Source organism: Ostrea edulis, chromosome 7 (assembly GCF_947568905.1).
Source record: "Ostrea edulis chromosome 7, xbOstEdul1.1, whole genome shotgun sequence".
Classification (NCBI taxonomy): domain Eukaryota; kingdom Metazoa; phylum Mollusca; class Bivalvia; order Ostreida; family Ostreidae; genus Ostrea; species Ostrea edulis.
The window spans coordinates 69,707,386-69,733,009 of record NC_079170.1 but is presented as its reverse complement, the minus strand read 5'-3'; the positions used below and the strand labels follow the sequence as shown (position 1 = coordinate 69,733,009).

General features: G+C 35.8%; 1 protein-coding gene across 11 annotated transcripts in view; it reads right to left on the bottom strand.

The window, feature by feature from the left end:
- The window catches only part of LOC125654982 (alpha-(1,3)-fucosyltransferase C-like), a 121,557-nt gene that overhangs the window by 8,684 nt on the left and 87,249 nt on the right, over nt 1–25,624 (bottom strand). The window contains exon 6 of one of the 11 annotated variants that reach the window (XM_056145222.1): nt 10,748–10,869. The exons of the other annotated variants lie outside the window; for them this stretch is intronic. The gene's annotated coding sequence lies outside the window, so the exon portion shown is untranslated. The remainder of the gene's footprint in view (nt 1–10,747; nt 10,870–25,624) is intronic. 11 annotated transcript variants of the gene reach the window in all.

Genomic DNA, 25,624 nt, shown 5'->3' with positions numbered 1-25,624 from the left:
GTTTTAAATGTAAGTAAGAAATAGAAAAATAATTCAATTTAATGCACTTACATATGTAATTGAAAGAAAATTCTTTTGAGTACATGATTTTAGAATGAAAATAAGATTGATTAATATTCAATAAAGTATTTCAATTTCTTCAAAACTTCGATCTTCAGATGATTTTCCATCCATTGACACCCCAAATGTATGATCACACACATTTAGCAGGAACATATGTTCCTCAAATCTCCTTCACATAACACTTGACTACTTTTGAAATGCAATTTAAGTCTTTTTAGAAATTAACAAAGATGAGTGTTCAGATTCATACCCTAGCTGTTGATGATTGCTAAAACTGATCACTACTCAAAACTCTGAAACAAATCTTTATGGATTTTTTTGTATTTCACACACACACGCACACATACACGTACATGCATACACACATCAAAAATATCAACAAGACACTGACCTTAACTAAATACCTGAGTTATTTAGTTAAAAGTATTACTAACCTCAATATGAATGAAATCTATATAATACAGTAACTTTTCTTGCTCTAGGCATGCATTTATATGCTAAATTCTAATATTCAGTAGAAGTATAATACATGTATAAGGTGTAATTCATTCCCCCAAAAGCGTCTATACTGATGAAACATTTTACAATTATAAACTTGATATACACTGTTAACACTATTTGGATCTGACCTTGAATCAGAACCCTGGAGTTGCAAGTGTCACAATTTTTGTACATCTTTCTGTTTTTCTTGACAATGCATCCATCATTTATAATATTCTAGTGTCAACAAAATTAAAGAAGGATTCTTTTAAATCATAAAGACATGTAATTACTATGACCATTTTTGGTTCCATCTATTTTAAAGCTAGTATCAAAACCTTTAGATTCTAACATGTATATATAAACTGTGTTTTTAATTATCAAATACCAAAAAAAACCCACCCAAAAAACCAACCAACTTTTAGCCATTAGTGTTTTATTTTGATAATTTAATTTACAGATACATGTATAAGTTGTCATAATGTCATTTAATTCTATTTTATTGTTGCATTCCTCTTCTTGCCCTTGTAAAGCACAATCTCATTAAAATAAGATCTTTGATCCGCTCCGTTATTGTTATAAATAAGATCTTTGATCCTCTCCATAACAATAACGGAGCGGATCAAAGATCTTATTGAAACGACATAACAATAACGGAGCGGATCAAAGATCTTATTTTAATCAGATTGTGTAAAGCACCTTAGAGTAATAAACTGTTTTATATAAGGCTGCATGTATATAAATTTTATTATTATTATCACTGATAGAGGTCATGAAATTTACAATTACCTGTTCCTTCTTTACCTAAAAGTATCAATAGCATTAAGGAAGATGTTATCTAAATTTAAATGTTTTACACATAAACACTATATATCAAGTTTGGTTCCTCCTGGAGTCAGAATTTCTACCCTAGGAATCATGATATTTTCAAGCTTGATGTTTTGTTTACTGTCACAACAGAAGCTGACCACTAGCAATAGGTCACATGAGAGAATCAATTGACCTAAAAATCTATTAATTAACATGATTGAAATGTTTTAATCTTTATATCCATGATAAGATATTCTTTATATATTTTATATTGAATTCAATTGGTACTTTGACCTCTTTATTTTCAAAATAATTGGAATTATGTCTATATACACACATGTGAGAGTTGGCCTCCATGTGTCCAATGAAGAAATTATGAATAATGGAATGACAAATTAATGATTGTCTAATGCTTACAGGGATGGATCCAGGAATTTTTGAGAGAGGGGAATTTTACCATTAATTTTGGTTATCAAGGGAGGGGGGGGTCCACCCTCAAAATGTGTTATTTTTACTTTATTTTAGCAAAATTTCCTGAACCAGCACCCCCTCTGGATCCACCACTAGGTTATCATTTACTCCTTCATTCTTGATTACAAACCTAAGGACAATAAATTGTAATTTCACATTTTTTTTTAATTTGACAATATTTCATTATCACACAACAGCAAAATTATGAAAGCATATACATGTACGTACAATAATAGCAAATTGATTGTTCTGACATATCATTTGATATACATATATATTCATAAGAAAATTTGAACTATCATGCATATTATAGATTATCAGTCATCAAGTTTTTTGTTGTGTTTTTTTTTTTTTCAAAGTAATTTCACATTTTGAATCTTGCTTATTAATTGATATGTTGATATGGAATCAAATGACATGCATGCACGCAGAAGCTATGTGAAAAATGTCAGATCTTGTGTAGCAATTTGTAAACCCAATGATTACAAAGCCTATTAGTATTCTATATCAGTAAAAGAAAATCCTATTTTAATTCATATTTTGCAATAGATATGATAAAAGGAATAAGCATTTAATAATAATTATCAAAATCTATAGTATAAAATTGAAAAACAATCTCATAAAAATATAACATATATTTTACACATGCATTTTTGTAAACTTTACAAAAGGAACAGATTTCCCCCCTGAATTTATATAAAAATCAGTATTATGTCCTGTGACATTTTGTTATTATGCTTTAATAAACTTCTAATATTGACTTTGTCCTTGCATGGTCATTTTGTCCATTTTTTTTTTATATCTGTACCCAGGTTTTGTCTGGTGAATTTTACCCCAACTAATCCCTTTGTGTATAATACACATGGGATGTTCTTTACAGCTCAGCAAGCCCCTGACTTTGTTTCTCATTGTTCCTTATCTACAATTACTGGGTGAATGACTTTGTGAGGTTGTAATTTGCCATCTAATACTTTTATAAGCATTTCATATCATGATCAACATATCATGCTATTTCAGTCAATATTATAAATAATTCATTTGATACATAATATGTAATATTGTAGGCTTATATGGTGATATTTGGAAAATAATGGCAAAGCAATTCTCAGCATGAACATTGAAAATTATGTTGCAATATACATCACCCAATACAAAGACAAAGGATACATTTTAATTTTTACGTTTAAATTCATATGAAATATTGTGAAATTCATAATCATGTGAATGCAATAGCTGCAGAACTGTAGCTCTCTGAGAAAATATTAATTGGTACAGATCTGTCCCAATATTTTCTCAGAGAGCTACAATTTTGCAGTTAGTGAATGTGGTTAACTTATACTACCATTAAGATATGTAATCTCTTTCTAATATTTGTTTAATTTGTACCTTTTTCATATTGTACAACAAAGTATAATTTAATGCACATTAATCCTCGGATTATAATAATTTTTTTAAATTATTTTTTTTAGGCTTAATTTTTTTTTAATTTATTTGTACAAATAGAAATTAAGTGCATCATAATATATACTTTTAAAGGTAAGATGTACAATTGATATATAATCACTCATACCAACCATTCATACTCCACTCAAACATTTCAAAACTATGGATTATAAATTTTGATTAGTGCAAAATTTGTTAATTTCTATAAGGTCATCTCAAATCTTTTAAAATCATTTTAGTGACTTTTTGGGGGAAAACACCTGAAACACTTTTATAGCCAATTTAAATGGTCCAGGTCAAGCATATTTTGCTTTTAGGCCAAATCTTTGTAAGATCATTTGTGCACTTTGACAATTATTTCTAAATATTCAGGCTAGTATAATGAAGAAGTATGGATGTTTCAATTTTCATTAACATTTAATACCAAAACCATATCTCCTTTGCTTGACCAAAAAAGCCCCCCCCCCCTCCACACACACACAGTGAGGTCTAGATCCGCCACTGTTTAATCTGTGATTTTGGGGCAAAGTTGGATCAATTTCATTTTATAAACAAGTCCAGTGGTACGATGGATTTTTCATTTTCAAGACAAATTAATAGAAATATAAATTGTTAGCCAGTAAAAAGAAGTAATGATTTAAATCAGATACTTGGAACAGTGTTGATGTTAACAGGGACCTATATACTAGTTAGTATATAGGTCCCTGATGTTAACTTATGAAATTCTTATATTGTATACAAGATATTATCCAACTAACAGATAGACTTTTGCAATTATATCTTATGCATTATGAACTGTAGCTAAACAATATCACTATTAAAATCTTATGTCCATTTCCATGTAGTTGGGAATCAATTAAGCTTTCCTGGTTCCGATTTTGATTTAATTTTTATTTTGTGAATATAAATCAATATTTGTCTAATCACAGGAACCGGTAATTTTGTTTGTAATGATAATAATGAGAGTCTATACGATACCACCCCCCCCCCACCCCCGTGTTTTTATTAGGAGGTGGTATTGAATACACCCGTAAATACAGGGCCGTAAATTACATGGAGGCGGAGGAGGCAGCTGCCTCCTCCAACTTTTGAGCCAAAAAAAATTAAAATTTAAAGTTCATTAGAATTTATGTTGTTTCCAATAACTAAGAACATGATACCTCCCTTAAAAAGCATTCCAAATCTTTCTTTTAGAATGAGTTAGTCAAGTAACATCTTAGAAGGCCCTAGAATCAAGGATTTTGCACGAAACGTGTTCAGTGTGCACAAAATGTGCTCAGCGTCTGGGGGCCTCGGCGGCCCCCAGACCCCCGCCTACTTTCCTGCCTCCTCCAAATTGAAGGTTAATTTACGGCCCTGAAATATCATTACAGACAAAATGGTAATATATTTACAAGTGCACTTTACGTATTGTTCTCCACGGGCAAGGGCACAGGCACCGGAAGTATGGATACATGTATTTAGAGATTGGCCTTCTACTGGTATATAATAAAATGAATTTTATTATACCGGTAGAAAGCCAATCTCTATACCGGTAGAAGGACAATCTCTAAAGCTTACAAAAAAAAAAAAAAACGTGAAACGATTACATGAATCGAAGAGGGATGAAATAGACTACGAATTCATACACTTCAGAGAAATTATTCCCATAAAAAAAAATATGAAAAAAAGTTGAGGGGGGGGGGTAGTAATATCCATATTTAAGGTGCCTGTGGGCAAGGGCGCATCCAGGAATTGTTTAAAGGATGAGCGGATTGCGACCCAAGTTTGTGCCTATTCCGCCCCGGCCCCAAAGATGGGTGAATATCGCAAACTGGTAAAATGACCAGTTTTGTTTAAAACTATGGAAGTAAAGTGGAGTGACTACAACCCTCTCGATCCGCCACTGATGAACAAGAACTACATTACGGGAATTAGGAAGCACAGGGTTCATTTAGAATAATTGTAATCTTTAAGGAAATCTTCGTGGAGCACATTATCGCAAATAGTTGCTGAAATTGAACCTTACCATAATTCCGCCGGCGAGGATTGCAGCTATTTTCACTTTCACATCGCAGGAGGTGCGTTTGATGAGCTATCAACTTATACAGACAGTATCTCCTCATATCTACATGTACAGGGGCGGATCCAGGAATTGTGGTTACGGGGCGCCACTTTATGAGGCAGTGGGTCCATGGCGAAGCCCTGGTTGGGGCCCAGGGGGCGAAGCCCCCGGAAACTCCTGGGTTTTACAAATTTTATGGGGCTTGAAATATTTCTCCTATTTAGTCATTTGTACTACATGTATTTTCTATCAATTTAATAAGGTGAAATTAATAAAATGACCCAAATTTTAAGGTTTTTTTGGGGGAAAATATTAAGTTCTCCCAATAAAGTAATTAAAAAAATTAAAAGATTTTGTCATTTATTTCTCCGCCTACGCCCCCTCTAAATCCGCCACTGATGTATATTGCAATAATCTACCAGAATATACTGACACCTTATAGGTGATACTTCATTAGTACAAATGGACACCACCACCACCACCATCCCTCCAAAGGGAGGGGGTGAGACTAACAACGAAAGGGGAAAAACACATTCCGTAAATTATAATATACATGTAACAGGCTGTCTTTGCATTTAGTCCGAGTGTTTTCAGTTATCTTTTTAAAAATTCTATATATTGATTGCAACACAAACATCCTATTATAATTACATGGCGATGATAAAGTCTCAGTAAGTTTCCACAAAGCTGAAAATTGGTATACACCATATTGTACAAACTGATACAGAACTAAAATATTGCGGAAACTTATCAAAACTTTGCGGTAGACTATCAGTATAGCAATGTGCATACTAAAACAGAACAGTTTCTGCAAACCGAAATTTGCGCAAACTTGATCAGCTTTCAGCAAATTGTCGTTGCGGAAACTACTTGAAAACAACGTAGATATATCAAGTTTCAGCAGGACACACCAAGTTTTTGCAGGGAGAAAGCTATCAAGATGAAAAATGAGTGCGGAAACTTGACGAAAACCACTTGTACACCTAAGTCTATGTAGTGAAATTTGTATTTTTCATCCATTTGTAAATTCCATGTTTTTAATGAAAAGAACTTATAATAATTGACATTAGTAAATACTATGTAATATTGCAGGTAAATTTTGTAGGGTATATAAGCGAGTGGGGGGGGGGGGGGGGGATTCAGACCAGTTTTTAGTGTTAGGAATTGCATGCTTTAGTCCCAGTTTGTGTTACTCTGAAGTGAAGTCCCAATTGGTTATTAAAATGCACGTACATAGATCTATACATTTCCATACACCTATATTCAGTGCAACCCCCCCCCCCCCCCTAAAATTTTCAAATTTAAGGTAAATCGCGGTATCTTGTTTAGAAAAATGTACTAAACGATAAAAGAAGCAATAATTTCTTCCACTCCCGGAGAAATAAATGACAAAATCTTTTGATTTCTTGCATTACTTTATTGGGAGAACTTAATTTTGTTCTAAAACCCATAAAATTTGAGTCATTTTATTAATTTCACAAATGACTAAATAGAAGACATATTTCAAGCCCTGTAAAATCCCGGAGCTTCCAGGGGCTTCGCCCCGCTGAACTCCACCAGCGCTTTGCTCTGGATCCACTGTGGGCCTCAAGGCGGCCCCCAGACCCCCTGCCTCATAAAGTGGCGCCCCCTCCCTGTAACCGCATTTCCTGGACCCACCCCTAATATTACGAAGTTCATACAGCCAGAATCATCGAAGCTTAGACTGGGTATTTTGAATTGAAGATTTCCATTTGTAAAGCATAAGATTCTCCCCCGCATAGACTTTCCCTCCGGAAAAACGGGCCCGGGATAGACATTCCCCCCGGAAAGATGGGCCTGGAATAGAATTTCCCCTTACGAAGAATTAACCCGGGTCCAACCCAACCCCCCTTGGAAAAACCGTCCCAATATAGAAATTCCCCCTAAATGACAGTACACCCCCATTCTTACATTTTAGCTATGTATCTGTTTCCATTTCTATTACTAGAATTCTCTTGCTTATTTAGACCCAGTAATTCTTCTGATTATTTTTGTGTGTGTGTATCGTGAACAATCATCATCTTATGATTTTTTATAAAAAGGAAATTGCTCAAATCGTGTAATGGTATATCAAAATTCATTCAGACATCTTAAAAGTCTTTATCGTTATTTACTAGTATCTAACATTTGAATTAGTAAAGTTGGGAAGAACTTAAATGATTTTTTAAATTTAAATAAACGAGAAAATTTAATAACTTTTATTTATAAAGTTCATCTATTTTACTTTTCAAATATTTTAATTATACATCTTATAGTCGATTTTTTTACGAAAAATCCTACTTATATTGACCATCGTTAAAGTCTTTTGGTAAGCATATTGTATTTACAATATGCATTTCAAAGTTTTCAGCGTGTAAATCCAACTTCATCATGTCAACAACAAAAAATATTCGTTTGTTTTATGAATATCGTAATATTAATGAGCGCATATCTATTTCCTTAAACTATTATAACAAATGAAATCCGGAAACAGGGGGGGGGGGGGGGGTCTATATATACCAGGGTGATTTTTCCGCCAAAGGGGAGACTCTTTACTGACTTTGTACATAGGGGGAAATTATATGCTGGGGCGCAATTCCGGGCCCGTTTTTCCGGGGGGGGGGGGGTCTATGATACAACACCGGATCCCCACGGGATAAAACATATCTGATATACATATTACATGTAAAAGCCCTACATTAACTGGATACTGGATATTGGACTACAGGGGCTTTGCAATTGAGGACTAACCAAATCACGGTTAGGGTGGTTCGGGAGGGGTTGTCCCCCTCCCTTACGGGAGAAAATATTGAAGCAGAGCAATTTCAAGCACATTAAATTCTTATCTTTGAAATGATGGGGGGGGGGTGTGATCTCCACACCCCTTAATTCCGCAAGTGAGACTGTTAGTTAACTCTATGGTAAAATTTAGAAGATATAAAACAGAAAGAATTTTGATACAAGTAAAAAGTTTCATATATTTTTGGAAAATTATCTAGATGTGCATTATTTAGGATTAAGCTCAATAAAAATCCGAAGTATGTAACATTTGATAAGGGTAATTTTCGCATGGGGCGCCTCTATGCCGGCTTGATTAGATCGCGTCGTATACGTACATTTAATGACAGAGTGAAATTTCAGTGTTTTTATTGAAGAAAATATGTGGTTGTCATAGACAAAAAACTCCGCACTTTTATCGTGTCCAGAGTTAAATGTCGCACTTTTAAAGGTATTTTGTTGATTAGGAATATGCATTGATTGATCACTATTTTACGATCAAGTGTTGCATCTATATATTTTGGAAAATGAACTATACGTGATGGCTGGTCGAGGGGTTGGGGAAAGGGTGGGTGCTTTGATCAGTCCGCTACTAAAGTTTTCCTAGTAATGAAGACAGTATTAGTTCTTCATTGTAAAATCTATTTCCAATATCAACCGTAACTATTTCAACTCCAGTAAAGCTTCCACCAAAAATTACAACAAACAACAAATCATCAATACATAAATGTTCGAGATTATGTCTCTAGGTAGTGTCAAAAATAACAACGAAATCTTTCTTTGGAAGCGGAAGACCATAATGATAACAGAGATAACAATGAGGTCTTCAGTTGGAAGCGGAGGACCTGAATTACAGTAATCAAAAAACCCATATATACTAGACTAGATAGGTTAGGGTCAATGACTTATGATCTCGTATCTGACGAAGTGTAACGTGTAGAATTTAATAGGGTAGTTTGTTAATTGGGAATACAAAATGACTGACTAGTGGGACCACTATTTTTTTAAATTTTATTATTAGTATTTAAGTAGTGTCAAGAACAACGGAATCTTCCGTTGGAAACGGAAGACCTTAATGATATCTTATTCAGGTTTCCATTTGGGAGCAGAAGACCTTAATTACAAGACTTGTTCGGTTAGGGTCAATCTGTTATGTTGTCGTGTCTGACGAAGCGTAACGACTAGGATTTAAAAGGATAGTTTGTTAATTGAGAATACACAATGACTGACCAGTTGGGCCACTCTATTTTTTTTTTTATATCCGTGTGATTATTTCCTGTACATATAGTATTGAAATTGTACATTGTATAGAATATCAGGGACTAAGTAGAGTGATTGATCAGTATTTTCCGTTCAAGTGCCATTTCTATCTGGTCAAAACGAGCCTTTTGTCAATTTTGGACAATAAATCCTGCAGGAGGAGGGGTGGCTTCTGCTCCTCCGCCGCTAAAGTTTTTTTTTTTAAATTTCAAAATATTCAAAAATAAACACGATTATCTATTCTAAATATTTAAATTATTCAAAATGTTAACGTTGTCTATTTCAACTTCCAATATAGTTAGGAAGCTAAGTGAATAACGCTGAATATTATCGCAGATATCCATTGACTTCATTTACCTAATTATTATAGATCAACACAATTATATTTATACATTTACTTAAAAAAGTGGCGGATCCAGGGGGTTAAATTGCAATATGAATACTTTACTTTTGAAGAAGAAGAAAATAGAAAACCCAAACAAATAGAAACTCCAAATAAACAATGAAACATACTAGTAAAGATCACAGAAATTTATCACGTACAAAATCAGTATCTAGGTAGTATTAGTGGGTTAGTGTCTGACGAAGCGTAACGGTTAGGACTCAATGGTGAAGTTCGTTAATTGGAATTACACAATGACTGACCAGTGCTTTACGTTCAAGGGTAAAAATGGGCCACTTGTCAATTCTAGAAATTGAATTGTGCGAGGGAGAGGGGGATGTTCGCTCTCAGTCATCCACCACTAAAGTTAATAAACATCATATGATGAATTCCTTAACATGTATATATGTAAAGTATTCAAAATGTTAACATTATATCTACTTGTATTTTAACTTCCAATAATGTTACAATGATAGATGAGTACCGTTGTTATAGGCATCACCAAAATTATCTAGCTAGTGGCGGATCCAGAGGGGTAAGAAGTAGGCATAAAATCGTGATAACAGTACTTTGCTTTTGGAATAATGATAAATAAACCCTGACAAGACAACCCTGATATGTATATAAATGTCCGTGATCATAGAAATGTATCACATAAAAAATCGATGACTAAGTGGAATAACAATTAATTGTCAATGATAACAGGTTTTCATTGCGAAGCAGACCTTAATTACAATAAACAAGTACATCCATACATACAAGACTAGTTCGGATATGTTGTCATGTCTGACGAACCGTAACGAGTAGGATTTAAAAGGGTAGTTTGTTAATTGGGAATACACAATGACTGACCAGTGTCCCCACTACATTTTTTTTTTTATTTCCGAACTAAACATCGTGTGACTGTTTATACCATACAGATATGAAATATTCAAATTGTACATTGTAGAATACCAGGGACTAAGTAGAGTTACAATGGGAGTAGTTTTTTTAATTGGAAGTACACAATGACTGACCAATATTTTCCGTTTGAAAGTGCCATTTCTATCTGGTCAAAACGAGCCTTTTGTCAATTTTGGACCATAAATCCTGCAGGAAGAGGGATGGCTTCCGCTCCTCCGCCTCTAAAGTTGTTTTTCTAATTTCAAAATATTAAAAAATAATCCTCGTATGATTATGTATCCTAGATATTTAAAGTATTCGAAATGTTAACGTTGTTTATTTCAACTTTCAATATAGTTAGGAAGCTAATATTAAGTGAATAACGCTAAATATTACCGCAGATATCCATTGACTTCATTTACCTAATTAGTAGATCAACACAATACGTCTACCTAATAACTGGCGGTTCCAGGGGGTTAAACTGCAATATCAATACTTTGCTCTTGAAGAAGAAGAAGAAGGGGGAAAAACCAAACAAATAAAAACTCCAAATAAGCAATGAAACATACGAGTAAAGATCATAGGAATTTATCACGTACAAAATCAACTCACGACTAAGTAGTGTCAGTGGCAACATAACGGTCTGTATTCAATGATGAAGTTTGTTTATTAGAAATACACAATGACTGACCAGTGTTTTACGTTCAAGGGTAATGTCTATCTGGTCAAAATGGGCCGCTTGTCAATATTAGAAATTGAATTGTGCGAAGTAGGGGTGGGGTGTCGTTCTCGGTTATCCACCACTAAAGTTAATAAACATCATAACATCATCTGATGAAGGCATGCCTTCATCATATGATATATATATATATATAGTATTCAAAATGTTTACATTATATCTACATTTATTTTAACTTTCAATAAGTTAGAATGATAGGTGAGTACATGTACGTACCGCTGTTATAGGCATCACCAGAATTAATTTAGCTAGTGGCGGATCCAGGGGGGTATTATAAGAAGTAGGTATAAAATCGTTGTAACGGTACATGTACTTTGCTTTTTGAACACTGATAAATAAATCAGATAATCCTGATATATAAATGTCCGAAATCATAGAAATGTATCACAATACAAAATCATTGACTAAGTAGTGTCAATGGATTGATTTAAGGTTTCATGTCCAACGAAGCGTAACGATTATGATTTACGAGGGTAGATTGTTAATTAATTGGGAGTACACAATGACTGAAAAGTGCTTTACATTCAATAGTCGTGTATATCTGGTCATTAAGTGGCTGGGGAAATAATTAGTATTATGCGTGAGGGATGGGAATGGGACGGGGGATCCGCCCATTCGCCACTGAAGTTATAATTTGAAAAATAAACATCGTATAGTTAAATTCTTTTGCGTATACAAGGTATTCAAAATATTAACGTCATCTATTTTATCATCCAATGAAATTAAAATGATAAGTGAAGACTGTTGTAACCACACAACTTGTGTAACTAATTAGTGGCGGATCTCGGGGTTAATACATTTGTAAGTAGACCTAAAAATTTGCGATAACATTGCTTTGCTTTATAAGTAAAAAAGTCTACAATATTCATAAAACATTGATACACAAATGTCGAAAATCATAGAAGTTTATCACTATAAAATCGCTCGAGATGTTTAGAACACTTAGAGCCGAACTTCCCTAGAGTCGAGACGTCTGTTAACCGTTTATTCTGACACGCCTGTCAAAGTCTTTTCGACGCTTAAGGTAATGGTAGCAATCGGAGAAAGTACTTTGACTTGAGAATGAATACGATTGTAGAAGGGGAAGTTATGACTAGATGGTATCCCTCAAAAGCAGGTGACCCACGAGTTACTTGCCCCTGATCATAGATAGAAAGATAAGTCGTACGTCGAATAATTTCGTAAAGAACTGTGTTTACGATAAAGAAGGCAAAGAAATTTGTTGGGATTTTTTTTTTACTAATTAAGATTACTAATTAAACCCTAATTAGCTGAACTATTAAAAATGTAAGAAATAAATAAAGCAATGAACGCAATATGGAGAGAAATACGATTTGATAGAAAGTATACAGAGTATTATTTAATTAACATAATTAATCAAACCCTAATTCTCTCAGATGTTAAAAACGGTAAGAAATTTGATATAAAAAACTGTAAGGGGCGAGATCAACAGATTGATTTCGGATAAAAATCTAAATTCAAATAGTTAGGGGGGGGGGGTGTTAAAACTTCTGTAAGTTTCTCTCATCCGACATCGATTACACATTAGTCGAAAAAGGAGAAAGACAAGTGACTGTTAAAACTACATGACGATATTACATTTTAATGAACATTTGATAGTTTTAATCTACACTTTCATTTGTGAATAAACAGAAGATAGGGTATACAGAGTTATTTATACTCGTTTGTTCTTACTTGTTAATCGATTATAGTTTAAACACTCATCATATCTAGTTTAGGGGGTCGTTGTGGGGGCGGATAGGGGGGGGGGGACGTAAAAACTATGTGAATTTAGTTTTTTTGTCAGACATTGAACTTTCGATCTCGCCCCTAGGAAGTAGATAAAACAGCGAATGCAACATGGAAAAAAATAATATTTAATAAGAAGTCTTATTAAAAGCAAAACTGATGATATCTAGCGGTGGTCAAAGTAACATATCTTTAGAAATTATTTTTGAAAGTACAGAAGGGTATTTTTGATCAAAAGTTAATCATAGAAATTATTTTAATTACCCCCCCCCCTCATTCAGTACACAAAATCAACTCAAAACTTTCATTCAACATTATAACTCACTAAAAAGACCATTCCTCAAAACCTGCTTTTGGATATCGAGTTAATTATTAAGACCAAACTAACTCAAGATCCAGGGCGATATAAACACTTACTTTTGAGGGATACCAGATAAGCTTTGCCACCCAGCGTGGCCTATGCTAGCCCTGCCTTTCAGGGATACCAAGTTACTTAATAAGGCTCAACTAGCCCAGGTTCCCGGGAGATCTAAACACCTACTTTTGAGGGATACCAGATAAGCTTTACCACCCAGCGAGCCCTATGCTAGACCTGCCTTTCAGGGATACCGAGTTAATTATCAAGGCTCAACTAGCCCGGGTTCCCGGGCCCTAAAGTCACCTACTTTTGAGAGATACCAGATAAGCTTTACCACCCAGCGAGCCCTATGCTAGACCTGCCTTTCAGGGATACCGAGTTAATTATCAAGGCTCAACTAGCCCGGGTAACCGGGCGATCTAAACACCTACTTTTGAGGGATACCAGATAAGCTTTACCACCCTGCGAGACCTATGCTAGACCTGCCTTTCAGGGATACCGAGTTAATTATCAAGGCTCAACTAGCCCGGGTAACCGGGCGATCTAAACACTTACTTTTGAGGGATACCAGATAAGCTTTACCACCCAGCGAGCCCTATGCTAGACCTGCCTTTCAGGGATACCGAGTTAATTATCAAGGCTCAACTAGCCCGAGTAACCGGGCCCTAAAGTCACCTACTTTTGAGGGATACCAGATAAGCTTTACCACCCTGCGAGCCCTATGCTAGACCTGCCTTTCAGGGATACCAAGTTAATTATCAAGGCTCAACTAGCCCGGGTAACCGGGCGATCTAAACACCTACTTTTGAGGGATACCAGATAAGCTTTACCACCCAGCGAGACCTATGCTAGACCTGCCTTTCAGGGATACCAAATTAATTATCAAGGATCAACTAGCCCGGGTTCCTGAGCCCTAAAATCGCCTACTTTTGAGGGATACCAGATAAGCTTTACCACCCAGCGAGCCCTATGCTAGACCTGCCTTTCAGGGATACCGAGTTAATTATCAAGGCTCAACTAGCCCGGGTTCCCGGGCCCTAAAGTCACCTACTTTTGAGGGATACCAGATAAGCTTTGCCACCCAGCGAGCCCTATATCAGACCTGCCTTTCAGGGATACCGAGTTAATTATCAAGGGTCAACTAGCCCGGGTTCCCGGGCCCTAAAGTCACCTACTTTTGAGGGATACCACATAAGTTTTACCACCCAGCGAGCCCTATGCTAGACCTGCCTTTCAGGGATACCGAGTTAATTATCAAGGCTCAACTAGCCCGGGTTCCCGGTTGATCTAAACACCTACTTTTGAGGGATACCAGATAAGCTTTCAGGGATACCGAGTTAATTATCAAGGCTCAACTAGCCCGGGTTCCCGGGCCCTAAAGTCACCTACTTTTGAGGGATACCAGATAAGCTTTACCACCCAGCGAGCCCTATGCTAGACCTGCCTTTCAGGGATACCAAGTTAATTATCAAGGCTCAACTAGCCCGGGTAACTGGGCGATCTAAACACCTACTTTTGAGGGATACCAGATAAGCTTTCAGGGATACCGAGTTAATTATCAAGGCTCAACTAGCCCGGGTTCTCGGGCCCTAAAATCACCTACTTTTGAGGGATACCAGATAAGCTTTACCACCCAGCGAGCCCTATGCTAGACCTGCCTTTCAGGGATTCCGATTTAATTATCAAGACTCAATTAGCCCGGGTTCCTGAGCCCTAAAATCACCTACTTTTGAGGGATACCAGATAAGCTTTACCACCCAGCGAGACCTATGCTAGACCTGCCTTTCAGGGATACCGAGTTAATTATCAAGGCTCAACTAGTCCGGGTTCCCGGGCCCTAAAGTCACCTACTTTTGAGGGATACCAGATAAGCTTTACCACACAGCGAGACCTATGCTAGACCTGCCTTTCAGGGATACCAAGTTAATCATCAAGGCTCAACTAGCCCGGGTAACCGGGCGATCTAAACACCTACTTTTGAGGGATACCAGATAAGCTTTACCACCCAGCGAGCCCTATATCAGACCTGCCTTTCAGGGATACCGACTTTATTATCGATGCTCAACTAGCCCAAGTTCCCGGGCGCTAAAGTCACCTACTTTTGAGGGATACCAGATAAGCTTTGCCACCCAACGAGCCCTTTATCAGACCTGCCTTTCAGGGATACCGATTTAATTATCGACGCTCAACTAGCCCAAGTTCCCGGGCGCTAAAGTAACCTACTTTTGAGGGATATCAGATAAGCTTTGTCGCCCAACGAGCCCTATATCAGACCTGCCATTTAGGGATACCGAGTTAATTATCGACGCTCAACTAGCCCAAGTTCCCAGGCGCTACAGTCACCTACTTTTGAGGGATACCAGATAAGCTTTACCACCCAGCGAGCCCTATGCTAGACCTGCCTTTCAGGGATACCAAGTTTATTAATAGGGCTTAACTAGCCCGGGTTCCCGGGTGATCTAAACACCTACTTTTGAGGGATACCAGATAAACTTTGCCACCCAGCGAGCCCTATATCTGACCTACCTTTCAGGGATACCAAGTAAATTTATAGGACTCTACTAGCCCGGGTTCCTGGGGATCTAAACACCTACTTTTGAGGGATACCAGATAAGCTTTGCCACCCAGCGAGCCCTATGGCAAACCTGCCTTTCAGGGATACTGAGTTAATCAGCAACGCATAACGACGAGTGTAGTACGATTTGTAGGCTACGGTACTAATCTGCCTTTTAAGGATAGTATTTTTGATTTCCTATACAAAGATCGATTCATAAGATCTGCCTTTTAGAGATACGGAGTTAGTAATCCTTGGACAGCTAAGCCAATTCCTATGGTGTTTTGCTAAGCTGCCTTTGGGGACTATTGTGCACAAATGAAGCTATTACAATAACGTATTTCGCGCCTAGCATAGTTATTACTATGGAACTAAGATGTATAATACTAGTAAATGAGAAACACTTCGTACTGTAATGGAAATGACGCTACACTGTAATGATAAAAAAATCTCCATGGACATCCTTAAACGTTATGAAATAATCACCATGTTGCATTGACTAGATCAAATTAAAACAACATTTAGTACGGAATTTTAATTTTTGATAGACTGATTAAGCTCATCAGCTATGATAGTTTGTAAATGAATGTGTGCACATATTATATTGGGTGTTAGTTGTTACTGTTTTTCTTTCTCTCGCTCTCTTGTCTTTCTTTCTCTCGCTCTCTTGTCTGTCTACCTCCTCCCACCTTTCCTCTCACTCACTCTCGGTCTAATCTCAATGCCTCCATGCCTGTCTTTCCCTTTCTCTCTTGCCCCTCTCTCTCTCCACCCTTCCTCCTCCTCTCTCTCCATGCCTCCTGTCTTCTTCCTCCTCTCTCTGTACCACCCTTCCCCTCTCTCCCTTCACTCTCTACCCTCTCTTTATCTCTCTCTCTCATTCTCACCTCTTTATCTCTCTATTCATCCCTCTCTCTCTCCCTTTCTTTTTCTCCCCCTCTCTCTCCGACTGCAGTATAAAAGAAAGGCTCCTCATTTATTTTGATTTTGCAGTTTAATCAATAAGTCCACTGAGTGAAGGTAAGATAATAATATTTTTATCTGTATTCAAATATATACTCAAGATATATCATCATATTTTGGGCAAAAGCATGTATCATTGCATTGAGAGAGCTTGAGACATTGCAACTACATGTATATGTAATCAGAATTGTTACTGATATACCAACATTACCATAAAAAGAAATGATTTATTATAAATCTTGGGTGAAAAATCTAATTGAGAGTTACGCGTATAATTGATCCTTCTTTTCTGCAATATCACATTCCTTGTAAGTATAAACAGCATTGATAGGTGGGTCAAAGGTCAAGTGATGATGTAACAGTATAAGCCATTAGCGCTATAACGTAAAATGTCAATGACGTAGGATTAGGATGGACTCAATCGGATCACGCGCTCGCCTTTTTCCGTAACCGGTAAAAAGACTCGGACGTGGATCGGCGCAAGAATTGCATCAAATTGATGCATTTCTTCGCCGGAAGCGCGCCTGTGGATTAGGTTAAAAGGCCAAAACCGAATCCTTGTATAATGTATTATTTATATTTTCACCAGAGATTCAGTTTTGGTATCATTAACGTCTTATTCACTCCAATACATAAACATAAAAGTAAAAAATAATAGTGGTAGAATACCTTAGACATGTATGATATCTTAAATGCATTTGAAAGATCGCGTTTCATATTGTAACGTACGCCTGTGACGTCATAGTTGCATTTCTGTACACATGGTAATAGACTATGATGGCGTCGATCCACATATGAGGTTCATTTGCGGTTGCGGAAATAGCCGAGTAGTTACGATTGGGATGAACTAGGTCGGGTATGATATGAAATGGTACCCTGTTGACCTCGCTTCTCTTGCAAATCAGCGGGGAACCAGTTTAGGGTATGATATAAAAATACAAGAGACCTGTGACGTCAAGTCGGATATGACGTAACAATAGAAGTTGGGAGCGCTATGTTGTAATGATAACGCAGAAAAAATTGAGAACGCCAAGAGCGCTATGACGTAGCAATGACAAGGGAAAAATCGATCAAGTCGGCGTAGTATTTAAATGTGTTAATAATAAGTGTGCCAGTGGTACCATGTATGTATAGGAGGTGATATAGGTGATTGTATGGGTGGTGGTATGTGGTGTATACCACCCATACACTATCAACTACAACCTATACACCACATACTATTACACTGCCCATACTCCACATACCACCACCCATACTACAAAATACCATTACACCTATATCACATATTACTGCAATTGTTACGTCATTGTGTTCTCTGCTATTTCAATTTTTTTAACGTTATTTTCCCGACGCAAAGCTAATAACTCCCATTGTTACGTCATGCTCGACTTAACGTCATATCGCTCTTCAAACTTCCGCCAGAGTTCGTTTGCTCACAAACCAAATTCTTCCAGTTAGGCATTATGGGATAGCGATTGTATACTGTGTGACGTCACTGTAGAATGACGAAAAAAGAACCATAATGTCAAACGTAAATAGTTCAAATCAAGAACGTAAACAACAAGTTTATTACTTTACACTATAATTTGAACAGTCTCCCTTCTCTTTAATGATCTTTTGATCATTTTATATTTAAAATAAAATCCATACTTTTATATATATGCTCTTAATGTCAATATTTTCAAGCTTTAACTACGAACTACTTCTTTAGTGTTTTAGTGTTATTTGCCCGCGTGATAATCGCGGACTCACAATATACAAATCTGTATATTGTACTGCGTCACATAGGAGATGTCTATACATAGGTGACGCAGTGAGGCCTCGACGGGGAGTTTGTACGCTTTTGCATTCCTACGTCATACCGCTCCCGGCTTCCATTGTTACGTCATACCCGACCTAGGTCTAGTCTCGTTCAACCAGACACTCGGCTGTCTCGGCAAATCTGCAACGAAAATCTCTGCTCGTCGGAGATATCTGGAGACAGCCGAGCGTCTGGTTGCACGAGACTACCTTAGGTCCTAAACTGGTTCCCTACTGATTGGTGCTTCACACGAGAGAAGCGAGATCAACAGGGTACCAGTTTACCTAGGTCCCAACCAAATCGGAACGCCTCGAATGTCTCGTGCACTCGACATAGTGCGCCATTCTCTACCCAGTGTTCTGTGCGCTACTTTTAAAGGGAAAGGAAACGAGAATAATTGTTTATATCATGTGATTATATTATCACGTGATTCCAAACGTTGACAGAGGTATAAGCGACGCTTGCGTAACGCCACCTCTGGTAAGAGAAGCTTGCGTAACGCCCCCTTTGTTGAGAGAATGATAGTGCGCGAGACATTCAAGGAATTCCGATTGGGTCTCAACCTAAACTGGTTCCCCGATGATTGGTGCTACACCAATGGTTGCTATACATAAGAAAAACCCTACTCCGACATGACCCTTTTAAGAGGGTGACCCCAAACTATTGTGAGACCATTTAAGAACCTGCCCTTATAATTCTTTTTGTGTTAAAATTTAACCAACTAGACTCTATATACATGTACATATAGCAGGATCGTGTATAGGAACCCGCAGGCATGAGGGATCGTGCCATCCTTCTTATTCCCAATAAAAACCATAAGACAACAAAACTAACGTCTGGCGGCTTTTTTCGTCTTTATTTACCTAATATCTATTTATTTATTTTCAAGGTCAACGTATATCTGTTCACTTATGCCCCAACTATAATTGCTTACAAAGGACACGTTTCAGTTTCACGAAATTAGTCAAAATAGGATTCATGTTTGGTATACGGACAAAAAGTCACAGGATAAACGTCACTGGACAGAAAGTCACAAAATATGTAGAAAAGTCACAAAAATGACTTAGCAAATGAGACCCCATATATACTTTTAAGATAATAATAACAGGTGGTACCCAAATGCTCACTAAAGCTGTTGTTCAGACACCAGACATTTCTTACAGTGGATAGGAGGTACAAGGTAATACATGTCATCATTATTGATGTTTGTTTTGCCACATTTAGCACCTTCAGTTCATTATTAAATGTTCATTATCAGATAATAAGAAAGGAAAAATCATTAACTTGTTTATATATCAATTATTATATGATAGTTCACTTACTTCTTGCTTTGACAATGATCTGGAGTGAAAGGAAGCCAACCATAATTCTGTCATCATTACATGTAATATGTAGTATACTAAACCAAATGATCATCAAGCTTATTTCATCGAAATAAGAAATCTCTCTTTTTAAAAATCAAAATGATATTTTACAATAAATATGATAAAAGGAATAACAATTTTATAATTATTATCAAAATCTCATAGAAAATATAAAGTTTGCATATATATATATATATATATCCAATTTTTTAAAAAAGTATAAGATATTAAAAGAAATAAAATAGACAGTACACAAAGTTAAAATTTTAACGCTAGCGCTTTCAAATTTTAACTTTGTGTACTATTTATTTTATTTATTTTCATATATCTGTATAATGACTTTCTGACCGTCAATTTTACAATATTTCAAATATGTTCTAACACAGAGGTGCCAAGTAAAGTAGTAGTTAGGAGAAACCAAGTGTATTTTAGGATTCAGCGAAATTGTGTTATTTGTACACATGTATATTGTAGATATGACTCGTATATACCAGAAAAAGGAAGTTAATCTTAAAATGATATCATCGGTGCGTGGTACAAACTGTCGCACGACTCTCATGAATACATTGATCAAAAGATTACAAATGTAATATGCGCTTAATTCAAATTTTTAACAAGGGTTAAGGATATGTTCTCTTGCCCAAAGGGGAAGGTTGGTTTAAATGGGACATTTTAATGCATTTTTGACTATGCAAAGAACCAGAGCCACGAATAGCCAAAAATGGCCCTTAGTCAGAACATGATATTATTCTCGGGGACAGAAACCAAGAATATCTATTTTTCAAATATGTTATCCTTTTTCCGATATCTTTTCATTTTTTTTAGTTATTGACCTTCAAAGTACCCATTGTTTTGGCCAGATTGTTATTGACGTCGCAATTTTGCAACGTAACGTCACAATTTTACAACGTTTCATGTACTTTTACGTGAAAGTTCTCTAGGTATAAAAGTGAAACAAAAACACTGTTCAGTGCAATTTAATTATGATATTGTAAATATTTAAATCTGTCTATGTTAATTCTATATTAAAACACACACCTATATAGTATACTCGTACATCTCTTTCTCCTCTCTCTGTTTGTCTCCTTCCCTCTCTTTATATTTTTTAAAATTTTATATATGAAACCATTCAACAGTTTTAAAGTAATATTAATTCAGTACCTCTTTACTTAGCTTTGTTATTTATGTATGACATGAAGATAAACCCAATCCCAGTATTTTAACTGTATAACCATTTATTACACATACCGATATTTTTTTTTTGGGGGGGGGGTCTTAAAATGTACACGAAAACACGGTGGATCCAACCGTTGACTTACGAATAAGATCTATTGACCTATGTGTGTGCGTTTCAATATTACATGTAGTTTATGTTGCATATTGATCACTTCTTTTAACAATCTTTTATAAGTTTGCGGATTTTTATTATTTATTGGGGGGGGGGGGTGTTATTATTATCCCGCATGTACATGTAATCACGCCAATAACAGTAATATCCAGGCTTCGGACAGCGGCGTTATTTCAGACGCACTTTGCTACATGTACAACTTTGGACAGTGAGTAAACATTTTAATCCTATGTTTCACACTTTTATTTGTGTTTTGCTATATAGGGAGTTACGTTTATGATGTGTGTGGGGGGGGGGGGGGGGGGGGGAGGGGGGGATAGGGAAACTGTTACAAAAATAGCCGTACATGTACAGAATAACACATGAACATTTAGTTTAGCCATATGGATATAATTTATTTTACATTAGGCTAAGAAAATGTTCACGTAAAATATGTTCCATTTATCTAATTTCATTAGTTTACTATCGGGATCATTTATTACAATAATATCTAGACCTGTGTGTATTTCAAAATGCCTTAATTATTATCATTAACTCCATAACATCTATGAAACGAATTAATTAATTAAAAAGTCTTATTCTGATACTGCTACATATAATAGAACCAAACTCCCTCCTCGCATATATTTGGTTAGTGTGCAAACAAAATTAAGCGGATGTTATTTTCACATAAATAGAAACAAGAATTTTATCAATCAAGGGGTTAACACCATAAAATTTGCTTATCTTAACACTTTCACATTTCTTCCTGTCATTAGGTTTAGTTGTTATCTTACATAAAATGCATGAGGGAAACCTTTTTCCGTTATCAGACACTTCCTAAGCAGGACAGTGGTTTAATAATGTGTTCAGTTCTTCCTTCTGTAATGCTTAGTAATATTTTACTTAATTATGTAGGATAATATATTTAAAAAATAAATACATAAACTTTTACTTCAGGAACGAGTGTGATTCATATGTTCACCTCTACTTTAATCAGTATTAATGATATCGTCTTCTTTTTTCCATTTGTCTTTTTTATTTTGTTCTAAGATTTGTGGTTTTGAATATTTGCTGTTAAGACTGAATTTTTCATGATAAATATAATTGAAACAATGAAATATACACTATTTTCGTTAACATTCTTTTTACATTATTTTTTTTTTCATTTTCGAATTATTCATTATTATTATCCCTTTTTATTAACTGCCTTGTATTTTTGCTAATTAGATCAAATGTAATTCTGTTTGTCAATGAATTTCATTTAAAAGCAAAACAAGATCCATATTGCTAGATATATTTTTCGTATTCATATTTGTATGTATTTCTATATATTGATTTCTGACGGATGAAATATGCAATGGACCGGAATAGCTGTGTGTCGAAATATTACGGTACCCGATAACGTATGTCCAAATCGGTTGTAACACGTAAACAACGGAACGAATGTTGTAGATCTGTAGCTCTGAGACTTGTAGCCTACAGTCTATTCTTTATATTGTTATGTGTACGCCTAAAAAATTTTCTGGTACCCATATATTATACTATAACTTTAGAAATCATTAAACAATACGGGATAGGCCAATATATCTTCGCATCAAAGTAGCCTATCGAGTTGGGCACCCCTCGGTCCCCCAAGTCTTTATATGTACTGCGACAGCGATTTCAACATGCTCATCAGTGCCAAGAAAACTGAATGCACGGAGATGAAACATGTGAAGCTAGATATTTATTAAATTCAACGGCCTTCAGATAATTAAAATATATATAGTGTGATAACGTTTAACGAAAAGGTGCGGCGCAGACGATGGGTGGATCTCGATTGTATCTGGAGTGGATTGGAGGACTTAGCTTCGTAATTGGTTGATCAAATAACTAAAACTGTTAACTAGTGCAAGGTTTTTGTAACTATCCCTAACATGGTTACATATATATTCAAGTTCATAAATTGAGCATATAATCTATTTGAAATTTTGGGGGCAAAATCGATTGATGTACATAGCCCGATTCCGACGATGGCGCGGATCCGGTTTTATTTCAATAATATTGTTTGAAATAATCCTATTTTATTAACTTTGAATAATTACTGGTTTCGTAAAAAGACAATGGAACAATCCCCAACTAAAATTTTAAATATTACGATTTGTATTAAACCTATAGTTTGGAAAAGTATTCGGATTCCGTGCATGGAATGTGAAATTCCGGTTATTTGCAGAACATAAAAAGTAAAAATTCACTTATCCCCCAGGCCTCGATCCAAAAAAACTCTTAACTTCTGTGCAGTATGTAATATACTGATTTACAATTCATTAAGATTTATTGGATCGATGCCCGGGGGTTATACAATTTTTTGGTGCATATTGTTGGAAATTATCAGCTTTTACAAAAATAACACAACTGTTATGGGTTCTGCATGTTATAATTTCTATATGCGTGAATTTTCGCGGAAAAACACACTGGATTGATAAAGAAGAAGGTCTAAGCTATTTCATACCATGATGAAATATTGGAATGAAGATACTTTATTTTACTCAAAATCACAGGGCCATATTTGGGTATTCGTGGCTCTTGTTCTTTCAAAAGGAATGATTTAATATGGTGCATGTCAATGCATGTTCGAAAGAAATTTTTGTTCCTCCCCCGGGAAAATGTTGAAAAAAAAGAGATTTAAAATGGGACATTTTAATGCATTATTGACCGAATTTCTTCTTCCTTTCATTTATAGTCACCACATGCTTTATATCTTTGGTTGTGGTTAAAAGAAATAAGAAGATCTAGGGGAGGGGACTCACCCCCACCCCCTCTAAATCCGCAACTGCATAGATATGTAGACTTCTTTATATTTTGAATTAAGGTATGCCATGTATAATGAAAGGATAATGAAGAATTTTGAAGGATTTAGATCAACATAAATGTTTATTGTCAAATAATGATGAAAGTGTAGCAGATGAAATTCACATGACTGGTGAATGATTCGAAGCTGACATTTTTGCACTTAAGACTTTTTAGAAGAGTTGTCTGCCCTTTGTATAAATAAGAAAATCTAATTTTCTAAAAATGTGTGTGGTCAATGATTAATTTTATTTCATATTTTCATTAAGAGAAAGTGTATGTAACTTTCTACCAAGAGATTTGTATGAAACTATAACTTTTTTTTAAAAATATTGTAATAAAACAAGCTTCATATTTTGTCACAACTGACTAGGGTATGGTCTGTAAAAGTTGCACAAGGTGCAAATGGGTGGCGGTTTGATTTGAACTAGATAATTTAAGTGTAGTTTCAGAATTCGGGAGAGAAAAAAATGGGGAAAATAATTATTTTGAATTAATTATGAGCGTCGGTGTCTGGGGTCGCTCTTCAGAATGACCGTTTCATATTTTGTCACAACTGACTAGGGTATGGTCTGTAAAAGTTGCACAAGGTGCAAATGGGTGGCGGTTTGATTTGAACTAGATAATTTAAGTGTAGTTTCAGAATTCGGGAGAGAAAAAATGGGGAAAATAATTATTTTGAATTAATTATGAGCGTCGGTGTCTGGGGTCGCTCTTCAAAATGACCGTTTCATATTTTGTCACAACTGACTAGGGTATGGTCTGTAAAAGTTGCACAAGGTGCAAATGGGTGGCGGTTTGATTTGAACTAGATAATTTAAGTGTAGTTTCAGAATTCGGGAGAGAAAAAATGGGGAAAATAATTATTTTGAATTAATTATGAGCGTCGGTGTCTGGGGTCGCTCTTCAAAATGACCGTTTCATATTTTGTCACAACTGACTAGGGTATGGTCTGTAAAAGTTGCACAAGGTGCAAATGGGTGGCGGTTTGATTTGAACTAGATAATTTAAGTATATGAAAGGTTTTCAGACAAAACACAGACGGACACCAATCTCTCTTCAATCAGAATAACTCACAAGTCTTTGACTTTATGGAACTAAAAACTTTCAACAATAAAATGTTGATTAGTCCATGCATATGATTGACAGCACAATAAAATAATTGTGGTATATTTCATATTACAGGTGAAAGAATGCGATAGATGTCAGCGATCTGCCAATGCTGCCCCATCAACAGCCCCTCCTCTGCAAGTTATACCAGTGGCTACAGATGTGTGGAACAAGATAGGCATGGATGTATGCAACATCAAAGAGTCACAAGATG